This window comes from Armigeres subalbatus, chromosome 1 (genome assembly GCF_024139115.2).
Source record: "Armigeres subalbatus isolate Guangzhou_Male chromosome 1, GZ_Asu_2, whole genome shotgun sequence".
Lineage (NCBI taxonomy): Eukaryota > Metazoa > Arthropoda > Insecta > Diptera > Culicidae > Armigeres > Armigeres subalbatus.
Window position 1 is genome coordinate 69,706,579 of NC_085139.1, and position 15,128 is coordinate 69,721,706.

Consider the following 15,128-nt stretch of genomic DNA (forward strand, 5'->3'; position numbering starts at 1 on the left):
ATGAAGGGGGAGGGAAGAATATCAGTGTGGAAGCTGATATATCTCCACTGGCAAAAGGAAGGTGGTTTGATTTGCTCATATGCCATCGCGTGCGGAAGGATTTTCTATCGACGAGTGCTGTGTGCGAGTGCGCGAGTGCTCAATCGCGCGGTCCGGTTTGGTGGCGGCCCGACAATATGAACTTTGAATTTAGGACGAAAATGGGAAATAATTTCATTAGCATTTTGGAATAACTTGGTGTTGTAGACAATTGAGTTATTACACGATGGGGCGTTATGGTCTTCACATTCGTGTTGCTATTGTTTCCGCATTCATTCCGGCTCATAAAAAGCTGTTCCGATCATTGTGGTTCATGCGATTAAGGTTTTGATTATTGATGTTTCCATTGAAATTGTTTTTTCTACTTTTGTTGACCATTTTATTGCTTATGTAGTTGTTGTTGTTGTGTCTTTTTTTTGTTGACGATGTTATTGTTGCTGGTATTATTGTTTTTGTTGTTGAAATTATTGTTGTTGTGTCTTCTGTTGACGTTAAAGTTGCTGTTGCTGCTATTTTTGTTTCGATTGTTGAAACTATTTTGTTTTGTTTTTGTTGTTGTTATTGTTTTGTATTGTTGCAATTCTTATTCTTATTTTCGCGCCACATCGCTTTTTGCTCTTGTGCTCTTACTTGAGAGTATAAATTCTATATAACTGGCTTTTCATTAATGTAGGAAACTAAAGCTGATTCAATTGAAACAGAATTCCTCATCACAATCAATTCAATCACGTAACCTTCTATTCCATTCAGGTCTTAATCGAAACCGATTCATCAGTATGCCTCGAACCCTCCGTCCCCATGATGTTCCAATGACCTGAAACTACCGCGGCGACAGCAGTTACCGCCTCAGCATCGATCAAAATTAAGCTGATAATCGGTTCACAATAATGGCTGCGGCTGTGGTCTACCGATTAAACGAGCACGACGGACAACCATAAGTAGGTGCTAAATATTGGCACCCCTGCCTTCACCCGTGTCTTAGCGCTACATAAATATGTTTCGAATAATGTAAACAGTTGGTTAGTTAATAGGTTAATGTTCGAGCGGACATGGAAGGTATTTTTGTCGACAACGCGCCCATCGTCGCAACCTAAGCAGACGCGCGACCTTCACCGAGTTCGTATCGCGAGCACATCCGCGTATTTTGGGAACTTCTCCCGCCTCCGCCCCAATAGTTGCTTCTCATTCTCCCTATCAGTCAAGGTCAAAGTCAGAACAAGTATAGCAAAGCAATAAACGAAAAGCGATGAATACGAAACAGGCCCCGTTTCGAAATATTTTGGTAACATATACAGTGGGAAAAGATTAGATTATTGCATTGATCGTTACGTTGGACAAACATTTAGCATATTGGACGCTAAGTATATATGCATTACTGCTTTATCATTTGAAAAAAGATAAGACGTTGATTGTACAAAATTTGTGTATTGCGAATGTTCTAATATTTTCTAAACGTAAAAGTTCACAATTTTGACCGGTTGGGTGCCAACAACATGCGTCGAATTAGCTTCGCATCAATAGCAGCCGCATCGTTGGTTTGTTTGGGTTATCATCGCACCGAAGGCACTGGTGAAGTGAAGGCACCGTCCAGCACCAACCGAAAGCCAGACTCGATAGACTTATAAAATATACCTTCGCGAATTGGAGTGGAGTAGAGTGAGACATTATGTACATGGGGGTAGGTACTCGGCCAGAATAAGACTACTGGATTGAGGCGGTATCGGAGAGGCTGCACGTGCCGCAATAATAAAATGTTGCAGTGAAAGTGCGCCAGCCATGACGTCTCTCGATCGTTGTGCTGTAAATATTTTGTTAAGGTGATTTTGAATAGGCTTCAGTCCAGATGGTAGTCATTTTGATCTTATTGATATGAAATTATGTTTTATTGATTATGTCGGATTAAATCAATTTCTATGATAATAGATAACGTAATGAAAGGTTAGGTTAGGTAAAAAAGCTTGTAATTCACAAATAAGAAAACATGAAAATAATGAATACTTTACAATTGGGGAAACACCAACTAAATGAAATATAAAACAATTTTGTATGCCAAAACGCCTTCGCAGCTCTAGCCTACGATGTACCATGCGCTTCCACTTTTACACTACTCATTACCAAATATGAAAAAACGGACTCTAAGAAATGTCTAAATTGCATTGCAACTTAACAGGTATTTTGAATTTTAGGTAATACTCACTATCTTCCATAACTTTAGCACGATGTAAAATACCCATGAAAATCGTTATAAGCAGGATATGCTCAGCTCAGGCATACTAACCACCTCTTTCATCAGTCATCCAGAACGTCTTTGTCGTGAGAACCACTTTTAACGAGATTGTGGACGAAAAAGTCACAGGAAAAATGCAATCTTGTTTGCAAACATGAGTTAAACAGATGGTCTACACATATTCAATGAACCGATTACTAATCTAAATACTTTTTAAATAGGGCCACCAAACTTGTACCAAGAGTTTTCCACCAAACTTGTACCATGTTTTGACTCGTTCTAGCAAGTGTATGCAATAAGGCCGATACAAATATTTAAGAACTATTTTGTCCCCCCCCACCGGATTTTTTTTGACAAAAAATAATATTTTGAGTGGGCAACAAAATAAAATTCGGATAATTTTGAGGATTTTCAAAACATTCTTCAACAAATCCGAGGAGTTTTTTTTGATTTTCTTCATTTTAATATTTATTATTTATTATCCCCCCACCCTTGACCTTTCGGAGACTAGTAAGACAAAAAGTTAAATAAATATTTGTAACGGCCTAATCTAGAAAAAATATAGATAGACTCAGTTGTGCAACAAAACTCTTTGCGGAGCCACAAATCTAATGTGTTATTAATTACAATAATAACACAATACAAAAGTTTCGATCTAATTATCAATATAACATGCCATTTGATTTACAATCAAATTTATTACTGCGGCTACATATTCTGATCTTGCCTTCTGCGTTCATTTGCGTTGCATCTTCTATCTATTCAGACGAAGCAACTCTGTACCTCGTCATCCCAGGCGGAGCAAGTTGGTGGTTCGTTTGCACTCGTAAATTCGTAATAAGAATTTGGAACGATTTACCTAGAAATCATAGGCGCGAAAGAAGTTTTTCTTCATTTAAGCGGAATCTAAACATCTTATTCAGTATGTAGTTATTGGTATTAGACGTTGCATAGTAGCATAAGCATTGAACATCAATATGTGATTATTTATGTTGCTATATGGTAATTGTTAATAAATAAATAAATAAATAAATAAATAAATAATTCGCATGTTCCGCGGGTAGTTAAATTAGAAAGGATGCACATTTTGCTGGGTGATTAGAATCACCGCAAAAAAATTAACATTTCAAAAAGGTACGGACTGTTTATTTCGATTCACTTCTAGCTGGCAGCCAGCAGCAGCGTAAAGTGCAGACAACAACCTTCTGAACAGCAAGTTTACGGTGCATTTATTATCCGATATAGGTCTAATATTTAGTCTCAGTGGCACACTCGAGATAAGAAACGGAAAAAGAAACTCTAAAACACTGAAGATTGAATATGAGTAAAAGTTGATAGAAACTCAAGTTTTTGATTTCTAACTTCAAGATATTTTCGAGAGCGCGATCGATCGTGTTTCGTTTCGGATGCAGAGCTTTCGCTAGATCCAGATGGTTATAGTTGCAGAACTTTCACCACATCCGGGTGTTTGGTTCTATCAATCATAGACAAACAGACGTAATACTCGACATTACTTCATCGTTCACTGATTTACTGATTACTTCAAATAATCATTAATTGGCCAATCGACCGCTTGTGGTTCGTGATTTGCCAAAGTCGGTGTAAATAACAGATGTCGTTAGTGTTTGTGTGACGATGAATTTTATCGGAAAATGCTCCATGTGTTATGTTATTGTCACTTACACTCCTTTGCGTTTGAACTACTCAATTGTGTCTCGAGTCCGTGATTGAACATTATTTGTATCGGACATGGCACCGGGTGTTTTGTTCTGTTTTGTGCGGTCAGAAGTTCATCAAGAAATTCCTCTGGACATTCCTTCAGGAATTCCTCCGGAAGTTCCTCCAGGAATTTCTCCGGAAGTTTCTCCAGGAATTCCTCCGGAAGTTCCTCCTGGAATTCCTCCGCAAGCTCCACCAGGAATTCCTCCGGAAGTTCCTCCACGAATTTCTCCGGAAGTTCTTCCACGAATTTCTTCGGAAGTTCCTCCAGAGATTTCTCTGGAAGTTCCTCCAGAGATTTCTCTGGAAGTTCCTCCAGGAATTCCTCTGGAAGTTCCTCCAGGAATTCCTCCAGGGATTCCTCCGGAAGTTCCTCCAGGAATTCCTCCGGAAGTTCCTCCAGGAATTCCTCCGGAAGTTCCTCCAGGAATTCCTCCGGAAGTTCCTCCAAGAATTCTCCCGGAAGATCCTCCAGGAATTCCTCCGGAAGTTTCTCCAGGAATTCCCCCGGAAGTTTCTCCAGGAATTCCTCCGGAAGTTCCTCCAGGAGTTAGTTGGAAAGCTTGTTAAGGAAATTCTATTAAAGTTTCAAACAAATTCCTCCAAGAATTCCTCAAGTTTCTTAAAGAATATTCGGTAGTTTTTCGAGGATTTGCACCGGATGGTCCTCCAGGAATTCCTCCAGAAGTTGCTTCAAAAATTCCTCCGGAAGCTTCTCCAGGAATTACTTCAAAAGTTTCTCCAAGAATTCATCTTCCTCCATGATTTCTTCCAGAAGTTCCTCCATGATTTCCTTTACAAGTTTCTCGAGGAATTTCTCCGGAAGTTTTTCCAGAAATTCTTCCGAAGGTTCCACCAAAAATTAGTTAGGAAGCTTCTCTAGGAGTTCTTTGAGAAGTTTCTCCAGGAATTACTCGGAAGATTCCTCCATGTGTTCTTCCCTGAATTCCTACAAAAGTTCAATAAAAAATCCTCCAAGATTTCCTCATGAAGTTTCTTCAAGAATTTCTTCACAATTTTCTCCAGGAATTGCTTCAGAAGTTCCTTAGGGAGTTCGCCCGGAAGTCCCTCAGATTATTCCTCCGGAGATTCCTGCAAGATTTTTTTTCGAAAGTTCCTTAAGCAATTTTTTTGTGGAGTCCAGAAATTCCAAAGGTGCTATTACGACATTTCCCCGTGTCTTCCTCTAGGAAGGGAGAATATTTATTTATTTTTTACAAATGGTCGGGGTTCAGCCAAACCGCACCAAGCGGCTTTTCGACTGACTTGTGATATTTTGTTCGTAAAAGGACAACGGAAATAGTTTCATATCAATTAAAGCGCACATTTGCAGTAGGATATCCTCAGTTATGGGGTTGAGAGATATCCGATACGATTTGTGATCAATTAAATCTGCTAACCGAAAGTTTGAGCAGAAAAATCGGTAATTTTTCGTTGGCGCTTGGTGCGTTCGACCAAATAGTCCCGAAGTTTTTTTTTCCATGAATTTCTCCTGAAATTTTCTCTGGAGTTCCTCCAGAAATTCAGCAAAGAACTCTTCATAAATTACTTCGAGAACTCTCTAAAAATGTCCACTGAACTCCATTTGTATCTCACAGAATTTTTAACCCACTCACCTCCAGGAATTCTTCCGGAATAGAGTTTCCATCCCGGGACATCCCGGGACGAAAAATCCCGGGATTTAGGAAAATTCGGGATTTCCCGATTCCCGGGATATTATTTTTGAAATCCCGAAATTCCCGGGATACCCGGGACAAAAAATCTTTTTTTACTTCAGGCTTACTAATAGTGTGTATGCTCACAATTTTTATTTGCATTGAACGCCCAACGCCAAGGGAACTCCCTCACAAAGAAAACACAAGACTAGAGTTTTCTTTACCCTATGGCGGTCTACTGACTGATACTTCTGCCAGCAACTGCAGCTCTCTTATAGCTAATAGCTAACAATATTCCTTGATATTACAAAAGAGCAGATACATCTAACTGGTGTATAATTCCTGCTTATCTTCCGTCTACATCGATGAGTCGCACACTATCTGATACATATTTCAGCACTTCTCTACACAGCCTGAGTCCGAGTTCCTTCTGGACTTCTGCTGACCAGCTTCTGAATGTTTTGACTTAAAGCTCTTCTTAGACTTTTGTTGACCTGTTCCGATATATTCGGTCAGACGCTACCCATGATTAACGCAGTTAATTCATGATCCCACGGCCCCATGCGACTTATACAACCGGTTCATGGATCCCGTACTGCGATTACGTCAAAGATTAGTTACTTAATTAGTTGGTCTTTGATAAAGTCTTTGGGACTAGTTTATCGATACTAAGTTGTAGATCTGGAACCATTCCTGGGCCTATAACCTGTTGATGAATAGGGGGAGCTGTAAATACTGGTAGAAGTATCAGTCAGTAACCTGCAATGGATTATAGGGAACCCTACTATTGTGTTTTCGTTGTGACTCGTGAGCTTATGGTCCCAGTACAATTCCACTGCACATCTTCCGTCTACAGCGAGGTGTTTGACACTACCTAGTGCAGCCACAGAAAATAGCTGCTTGAATGAAAACTCAGAAATGGTCTAAATCCAATAATACAAACAATCAAGCCTACACTGATGGACAGCGAACGAGTCTTTTCGAACTCGGCGAACATTTGTTCCAGAAACCCTACTTTCCGAAACAAACGCAAATACTATTGAAATACGCAAATACTTTTTGAAGTCAAACCAAGTATCGATTTAAATTGAAATTGAATTTAGTTTTAATTTGAATTCTGTATCATCTGGCCTTTCTAAAATATGAACTTTTTCAAAACAAAAAAATAATATTTTGAAAACATCGAAAATTCCCGGGATATACAAGAATTTTTATCCCGAATCCCGGGACAGCAAAAATGGCCGGGAAATGGAAACTCTATTCCGGAAATATCTCAAGGAGTGTTCTAGGAAAAGATGTTTAATTTTGATACACATAGTTAAGTTTGCCATTTTAAGGTGTTTTTATGAGATATTGCGAAAAAAGATTCGGCTGCCGGTGGGACTTGAACCCACACTATTCCGTTAAGTACACGGACGTATTACCAATTATACAACAGTTGCCCTTGCGAGAAATTGTTCAATGACCAGCTAATAACGATGGGATATCAGTCAATTCCCGTATCCATCGAATCTGCTGTGGCAACATTTCACACCCTTTTATCGCTCCCAACTTTTTTCGCAATATCTCATAAAAACACCTTACAATGGCAAACTTAACAAAATTAAACATCTTTTGCCCTCTGAATTCCCTTACAAGTCATCAATCAAGAAAAAGTTTTCTAGGAATTGGAATTTCAGTTGCGAATTCCTTCAGAGAATTATTTACCTCCAGGTATTTCCCAAAACATTTCTTCCAGAAGCTCCATTTAAAATCGTTTTGGTATTTTTTAGTAGTTCCTAGGAAATTCTTCTAGTACATCTGTACAAATTTCTCTAGAAATGGAATTCACATGAAAACTCTTTGGAAATTATATATACATAAAATTCTCCCGAAAATCCCTACAGACACTTTTACAGAAATTTATTCTGAAAGTCTCCTATTTTTTCTTGGTTCTTCCACTTCGTTTGTGTAAATTCTTCCACAAATTCTCTTGCCTTTTCTTCTACGAATTCCTCCAGGTAGTTTCCACGGAAATTACTTCAAGATTTTTTCTATAAAACTTTCAATATATTCCTCAAGAAATCTCTCGGAAAATTGCTTAGGAAATATATTTTGGAATTCCACCTGGATTTTTTTAAGGTATACCCAGAAAAAAATCTTTCAGGAACTGCTTTGGTATAATCCTTCAGATGGAGTACCAAGGAGTACCATGAAACAAGTCAAGGAACAAGAAGGATTTCTTGAAGAAGTACCTGAAGAGAATCGTGAAGGAATTTCTGGTTGAAATCCTTATTGAAAGTTTAGGATGAATTCATGTGAGAATGTTTTATGAAATTTCTGTTTAGTTACCGAATAGTTTTCCTGAAGGAATTGTGAAACAAAAAGTCTAAAATAGTTGTTGAAGAAATTTCTGGAGAAATTCGTAAAGGAACTCCTTGTTTGAATCACTGTAGAAAATTTTGGATGAAATCTTGAAATAATTTCGAGTGGATTTCCCGCTTGATATCCAGAAGATATTCTCGAAGAAATTTCGAGTCTAGGGAACACTTAAGAAAAAATATTTTTTTGTGTTTCCAAATTATTAATTGAAGTAACAATTGAAATTTTAAATGAAATTCTGAAATTATTTCAGACCAAACACCGAAGACATCAATAGGGCCGATAAGGGGTCGTTCAAAAATGATGTCACATGTTTCAGGGAGTCTACGATTTTGTAACAGAACATGTACAAGGTGTACCTAAAAGTGTGATAGAGGAGAGGGCTTGAAATCTCAAAAAGTAGTGGACGTCATACTTGAATCGCCTCCCTAAGACATCTGTCAAAACAATTCAATGTCTGTCAAAAGTAATCTCGTTGTGTGAGCAGCGTTATTCGGAAATTATTTAGCTCGATGCTAGTTACAGTTGGGATAGGTCGCCATCCAATAATTTCTGCATACTTGGAAGTAGATAAATGTAATATGAACTTGACTATATATGTAATTCTAAATATGTAATTCCGATAGGGTAAACTTACCAGTAAAAATGATCTTTTAACAAAATGTACGAATCCTCGTTAACCTACTGGTTTAATAGCCATCGGCGTGGTAAAACAATTCGGCGGCGTTGAAAATTTTCATGAGGGAGCGAGCTAATTCATTTTGACGGTGGCAGCGGCGTGAAAAGATCATCGAAAAGGTCACATATTGAGATGTACAAGCAAATTTTGGTGTTTCTTCGAAACTCCTAGATATTGATATTGTTATTATTAAATGGATAAAGAACATGAGAATTATGTTGATGGTAATTTGTTTTTGCGTTTCGATTGTTATGCAACAAAAACGCAAATAATAAAAAAAGTAGAATAACAAGTTTGAAATTTGTGTTATTTATAAAGAAAGCTAAAACTGATTTTGTATGATTCAGAAAGTTGAAGGACCATTGATATTAAGTACTCTGAAAAATAATCCATACTAACCGCATTTCTCCTAGTTGACCTTAGTTTTGCTTATGTGTAGGCTACGCTGGATTAGTATATCTTCTATGCAGGACATTATGATGATGACTTCGAAAACTTTGCAAATATAAACAATGATTTATTCTTATTGATATATGGCTAAAACCGCCATAAGACATGGTTGGGTCAAGAAAATCCAACTCTGGAGCGGGTTGGTCGATGGCTGGATATGCCATCGGACCTAGTTGGGTCAAGAAAATCCAACTCTGGAGTGGGTTGGTCGGTGGCTAGATACGCTATCGGACCTAGTTAGGTCAAAAAAATCCAACTTTGGAGTGGGTTGGTCGGTGGCTGGATATGCCATCGGACCTAGTTGGGTCAAGAAAATCCAACTCTGGAGTGGGTTGGTCGGTGGCTGGATACGCCATCGGACCTAGTTGGGTCAAGAAAATCCAACTCTGGAGTGGGTTGGTCGGTGGCTGGACATACCATCGGACCTAGTTGGGTCAAAAAAAAAATCCAACTTTGGAGTGGGTCGGTAGCTGAATACGCCATCGGACCTAGTTGGGTCAAGAAAATCCAACTCGGGGGTTAGAAAAGAGTCAGTTTTAAATACATGAATCAAAGCCTTCAGTCTAGAAAACTCAAATCAAAAAGGCAACTCTGGAGTGTTAGCTATTGAGAGTTAAAATGTGTAACTATGAGCGTAAAATAAAAATTAATAGAAAATTTCCATATTTTCTGATTTTGATGCTGGGAAGATGTTTTGAGCTCGAAACACTCAACCCAAGAAGGCATGAACCAAATCGGCAACTGTTAGTCATCGAGAGTCAGAATGTGTAAATAGGGGTTTGAAAAATAGTTCGAATACTTTTTGATTTTAATGCTGGAAGGATGTTTTGAGCTTGAAACACTCAACCCAAGAAGGCATGAACAAAATCGGCAGTCATCGAGAGTCATAATGTGTCAATAGGGGATTGAAAATTTTTTCGAATACTTTTTGATTTTGATGCTGGAAGGATGTTTTGAGCTTGGAACACTCAACCCAAGAAGGCATGAACAAAATCGGCAGTCATCGAGAGTCAGAATGTGTAAATAAGGGTTTGAAAAATAGTTCGAATACTTTTTGATTTTGATGCTGGAAGGATGTTTTGAGCTTGGAACACTCAACCCAAGAAGGCATGAACAAAATCGGCAACTGATAGTCATAGAGTGTCAGAATGTATAAATATGGGTGTTGGAAAAAGTTCATTATTTTCTGATTTTGATGCTGGAAGGATGTTTTGAACTTGGAAAACTCAACTCAAAAGTATATAGTACGTCCTTTAGATTTAGATTGAGGAAATTGGCAAGAGTAGAGGAGATGGTGAATGTAGAGATTGTATGATGTAGAGCAAAAATGTATGCAGCTCATTTCGAAAGTTGGTCTGAATAGATGGAATTAAGTATTCTTATTTGAGCGTGTATGCAGAGTGAATACGAATCAAGTCAGTTTTGAAACGGTTGCGCTGAAGGACGGACGTAAAGTCACGACAATTACGGAGGAAAGTCACGACACCCAGAAGAAATAGCTTTGAACTTCTGTGGCTGTTCTCTCATGTCTTTCTACAAATCTTCAAGTGAATATAAATTTTAGAAGGCCTCTAGGCAGTATTGTAAAATGTTTCTAGCATTCATTTGTCTAATTTTTCATTGAAATTTTCCTTTTAAGGTTGACCAAACACACGAGACGCTAGTATTCTCTGGTATTCCATCTGTTTTTGTTTTGATTGTTCTCAATGACGCACTGTTTTCTATGGAAGACACGGCCCAATGGGAATTTCCATTATAAGTTTCCTAAAAGCATATTCAGGAAGTAACGTGTTTCTAGTTTCCTTTTTCCAAAGCGACAATTTGCTGTTTAAGTCAGTTACTTCAAAGATGTCTGTTCTGTGTGCTTATTCTCTCTTGAACAGATCAAAAATAACGTTTTCCCATACGACTGATTGCACCAAAGAACAGCTCAATGGTCATCCTCCATCATTTTGCATAATAGTCTGTCCCCTTCTCGCTCCACTAAATCAATAAGTTTTACTTGTCACTTTTGTAATTCATGCTTTCCTATATTACTAATCATTTTTAATAGTTGTCATGTCACTTAGAAGAAAGTTGGTCAATACGCGCCCTTAAAGCAACTCTATGAATTGCTGATAACGTCATCCTTTCTTCACTAACTTCTAGTAATAAGATGATATCGATTGTACATATCATGAAAAAAAGTTTTACATTTGGAGACATGCAAATCTATTTTGACGGTATCTAATTCGGATTTTGCGACATCGTAATTGATCACTTAGATAAAGCGGTAAGCTCGTTTCACTCGTCTGTCGCGTTTGGAACATATCGTCCCCTACTATTATACATGATGGTATCATCGTATATTCAAAGTAAATTGCCTCTAATTGCAGGCCGTTCTTTTTATTCCAACTATTCGTGGTTAACATTTTCTCCCGTCATATTTTGGATTCATTACTTTATTACAGTATATTCCTTCTCAGTAGATATATTTTGATAGGTTTATGAAACGAAAAAAAACATTTCATGACATATTTTTTGTTTGCGATGCCGAAATATTTACTTCTATTGCATTTGCAGATCATTCAATTCAACTATTCATCCGAAAATAACACACACTCGTTGTTTTGATCTTTGAATTTGATTTAATTCACAAAATATTAAAATGAATGATTTCTATGTATGCTTACTGAAATAAATCAAATGTTCTCCATGCATTGATGCTGTTAGACTAACAATTATGGGTTACTTTGAAATGTCTCACGGCAATATCGAGTAAAGGAGAATTTACTGTACATGCCATCTCCGTTTCTTTCCATACTGCAATGCGACATCCGTTTTTTAGTGAGGCGAATATGCTCAACCTTGCTACCTACCAGTCTTTCGGTAGGAATTTTACACCAACATAGGTTTTACCTCACAGCACATGCTGGGGTCGTTGCCAAGGGAAAAACCAAGCACACTCCATGAACTATGCTCGTATATACATAATGAAAAGGATCACTGACAAATCGTTTCAGTAATGAGCTGTTTAATTTTAAAACATTTTTTGTTTCTTGTGGCTTATCTTGCAAAGCACATTATTTGTATGAAGTATTTCATATTTTGAATAAAAAAAATGGAAAATGAGAAAGGAGGAATAGAAGCGCTGGATTATGATGGACAGCCCAAGAAATTGTGTCTTTTTCACATGGAAGTGTATATATATGATTATTAATTATGATGATTATCTTAATCATAGTATCATTAGCTATTTATTTCAATAAGATGAAGTCAATTGTATAAGGAATTACATAGTTTTTTTTTTCATTGGTAGATCGACATATACTAAAAATTGGTAAAGGAATTCGAAAACAAAAGTTTGTTTAGATGAACGATACTTCTGTATGCTATTGGCAATGTGTAGATAGCTGCATGATGTTAATTACATTATTTGTATTGCTAATTTGAATCAGAAGAAGCCGATAACTGAATTGGCTATTTGAAGCCATACAGCGTTTTCGACATAGCGCTGAATTTAGGTATCATGAATGATGATTAGCAATGTACTCAATCTCCTGCAGGATATGAGGTCTGATAAAAAACTGTGTTGGATATATAAAAGGTGTTGAAGCCATTCAAAATGTGGCTAGCTTACATTAGGGTAACCGTTCTGGTTCATCTTCTTGAAGCCAAATATTCGTCCAATTCAAAACAAAGAAATCAAAAGCGGTTTTATTTGTTTCTTATTTGTGATTTTTTCAGCAGTGAGTACACATGTAAATAAAAAGAACCAATGAAATTGTTGCTTTATTTCTGTTTTTTGAGATGAGATTTTTTTTTCTCCTGAGATGAAATAAATTTGTGAATAGTGAGATTAAAATGGGAAATGTTCCCCTATGTCTGGTATATACAAACTACAATGACATGATATCTAACCAGTACATTACCTCTAGACTGACCCACAAAATGTAAAATTTGAATTGAATTTCCTTCAAAACGATATCAAATGCGTCTAGCTAGAAACTCAAGAGTATTTTTTTGGCACCCCAGCAAAAATGTACATGTTTGAACGGTTGTAAAAGTGACATAACTCCACATAACAATCGGAGGAAGCATTGCCCTCATGAGTATTCTCACTCTTGTATAAATTGCGAACAAAAACAATTCAAACCTTGCTCTCATATGTGATTCCATCATCGAAGGAATGTCAGGGATAGCGTGATGAGGCGATGTCGCCCTCGTTCATAAAACCTGGGTCAGTCTAATCACCACTATTCTGTGCGCGCGTGCACGATCCCGCGAACCGACCGTGGTGGGAGAGCGCTTCTTATCAAAATGATGCGCTCCCCGTCAGGTTGAGAGAGCGGTTCTCTCATGGGAGCGTAGGGTTCCTATACTGCAGTGCAAGGACTTACGGCGGCGACTCGCGTTGACCGGTCACCATCGCGAGGAGGCAACAGGAAAGCACATTCGCGATTCAGTTGTTTGTAATGATCGGCGTGGTTTTCGCGTATTTTTTGACATCCGCGTATAGTTTTTCCTCGTATTTGCGCGTTCATTTGACAATTGTGTGGGGACAGTGTGCGGCGGTTGATCCGCAAAGTGTATAGTTGCCTATGGTCGACATACACCTTGAATTTTCCGAGAGAAATTCGTCAGGTGAGAGTGGGAGTGAGAGGAAGGAATTCGGAAAAGCATGTGCTTCCATACATTGGTACCATATCGATGCGCGAATTCGGAAGAACGTTATACGCGAAATAGAGACTTTAACGTGTGGGTCAATTACGCTCAATTGATTTGATTCGTCTAGTTTCATCGATGATTGTGTCCCGCATGGCTAAATGACGTTACGAGATGATGGTCATTTTGATGGAATGGTTGGGAAAACAAAATTAAACGCTCACAATATTTCGATTATCATCGGACGTCTCCGCTCGGTCGCATTGCTGCCCCTGGCAGTGGTTGACAGTGAACTTTTTTTTTTTCTGATTAACTGCCAGTGACTATCAATGTTTTGATGTTTGGCGGTCGCGATGAAATGGACGAAAAATGAAAACACATGAGGAAATGTGACGAACATCGCGATAGAGTGGAGTCTGTTTCAAACTTACTTGTCGAATGAGTGTTGTGAATACTGATGCTGGGTGGTCAAATTAGTAATTGAATGAAATTTATTTGTTATTGTTTTAGACATTTATTCTGTGCGAATGCGCACAAATTATGGGAGGAAACTCTAACTGGGATCGCAGATTCCGAAAAGAGTAAGCGAAGAAGTGTCATAACCGTTGAAAGATAAGCGATTGTGTAAATGAAGCGTTTAATCATTTTGGAAGTGTTTGCCAAAAGGTGTATTTAAATGTGGAAGATGAGATATACAAAATGTGAATTGGTCTTGGTCAGGTTTTATGACTTGTCTTATTTAGACAGTAACCATAAAATGAAATGCCATAATCATTATGAAATTCAAATGCCTCATCACCACCGTTAGAAGTAAGACTAATGTTTGAATCAGTTTATAGAAAAAACAATATTTCGAATTATGGAGTTAGATGAAATTTGACTGCGATGAATTAGTGATATATAGAACAAAATTTTGAGAAAACAACAATAAACTGTTCCTAAAGAAGGGGGTACTAAGTCTTTCAATTTCCTCGATACAGACTAATGGCTATGAACAAATATAATGTGGACTTGCAGTTTGAAAATTGCAATAATGACAGAGCAACGTTTGTGGTTTTTACATAATACATATTCCTGAATTCTGAAAACCGTGTGGAAAAATGCTTGACGATTGTGTACATGGCTTTCGTGTAAAAGGAGTAAAATAGTGAGTGAGTGGATCTTGGTGAAAACAATATTCAACGGCTGATTGACTTCCTAGTAAAATCGGCAACACGCACGACCTTTAGGAATTGTTTTCGTTGTGATGAGCGTTATGCAGAAGCAAGTGATCGGGTAGTGGCCGATCAATTACAGAATGTGCAACTTCACCCAACCAGCGGATGTCAGATTTTCTTACAGTTCAGAATCTGCC

General features: G+C 37.9%; 2 protein-coding genes across 9 annotated transcripts in view; one reads left to right on the forward strand and one right to left on the reverse strand.

Annotated features, from left to right (window-relative positions):
* LOC134226876 (multiple epidermal growth factor-like domains protein 10) overlaps positions 1-15,128 on the reverse strand; it is a 447,567-nt gene that overhangs the window by 68,314 nt on the left and 364,125 nt on the right. The window lies entirely within an intron of this gene.
* The window catches only part of LOC134226865 (probable multidrug resistance-associated protein lethal(2)03659), a 73,147-nt gene continuing 71,535 nt past the window's right edge, over positions 13,517-15,128 (forward strand). Inside the window, exon 1 of one of the 2 annotated variants that reach the window (XM_062707917.1) lies at positions 13,517-13,753. The gene's annotated coding sequence lies outside the window, so the exon portion shown is untranslated. Of the gene's footprint in view, positions 13,754-14,228; positions 14,356-15,128 lie in introns of those variants that run through there. The other variant, XM_062707925.1, reaches the window with a different exon arrangement.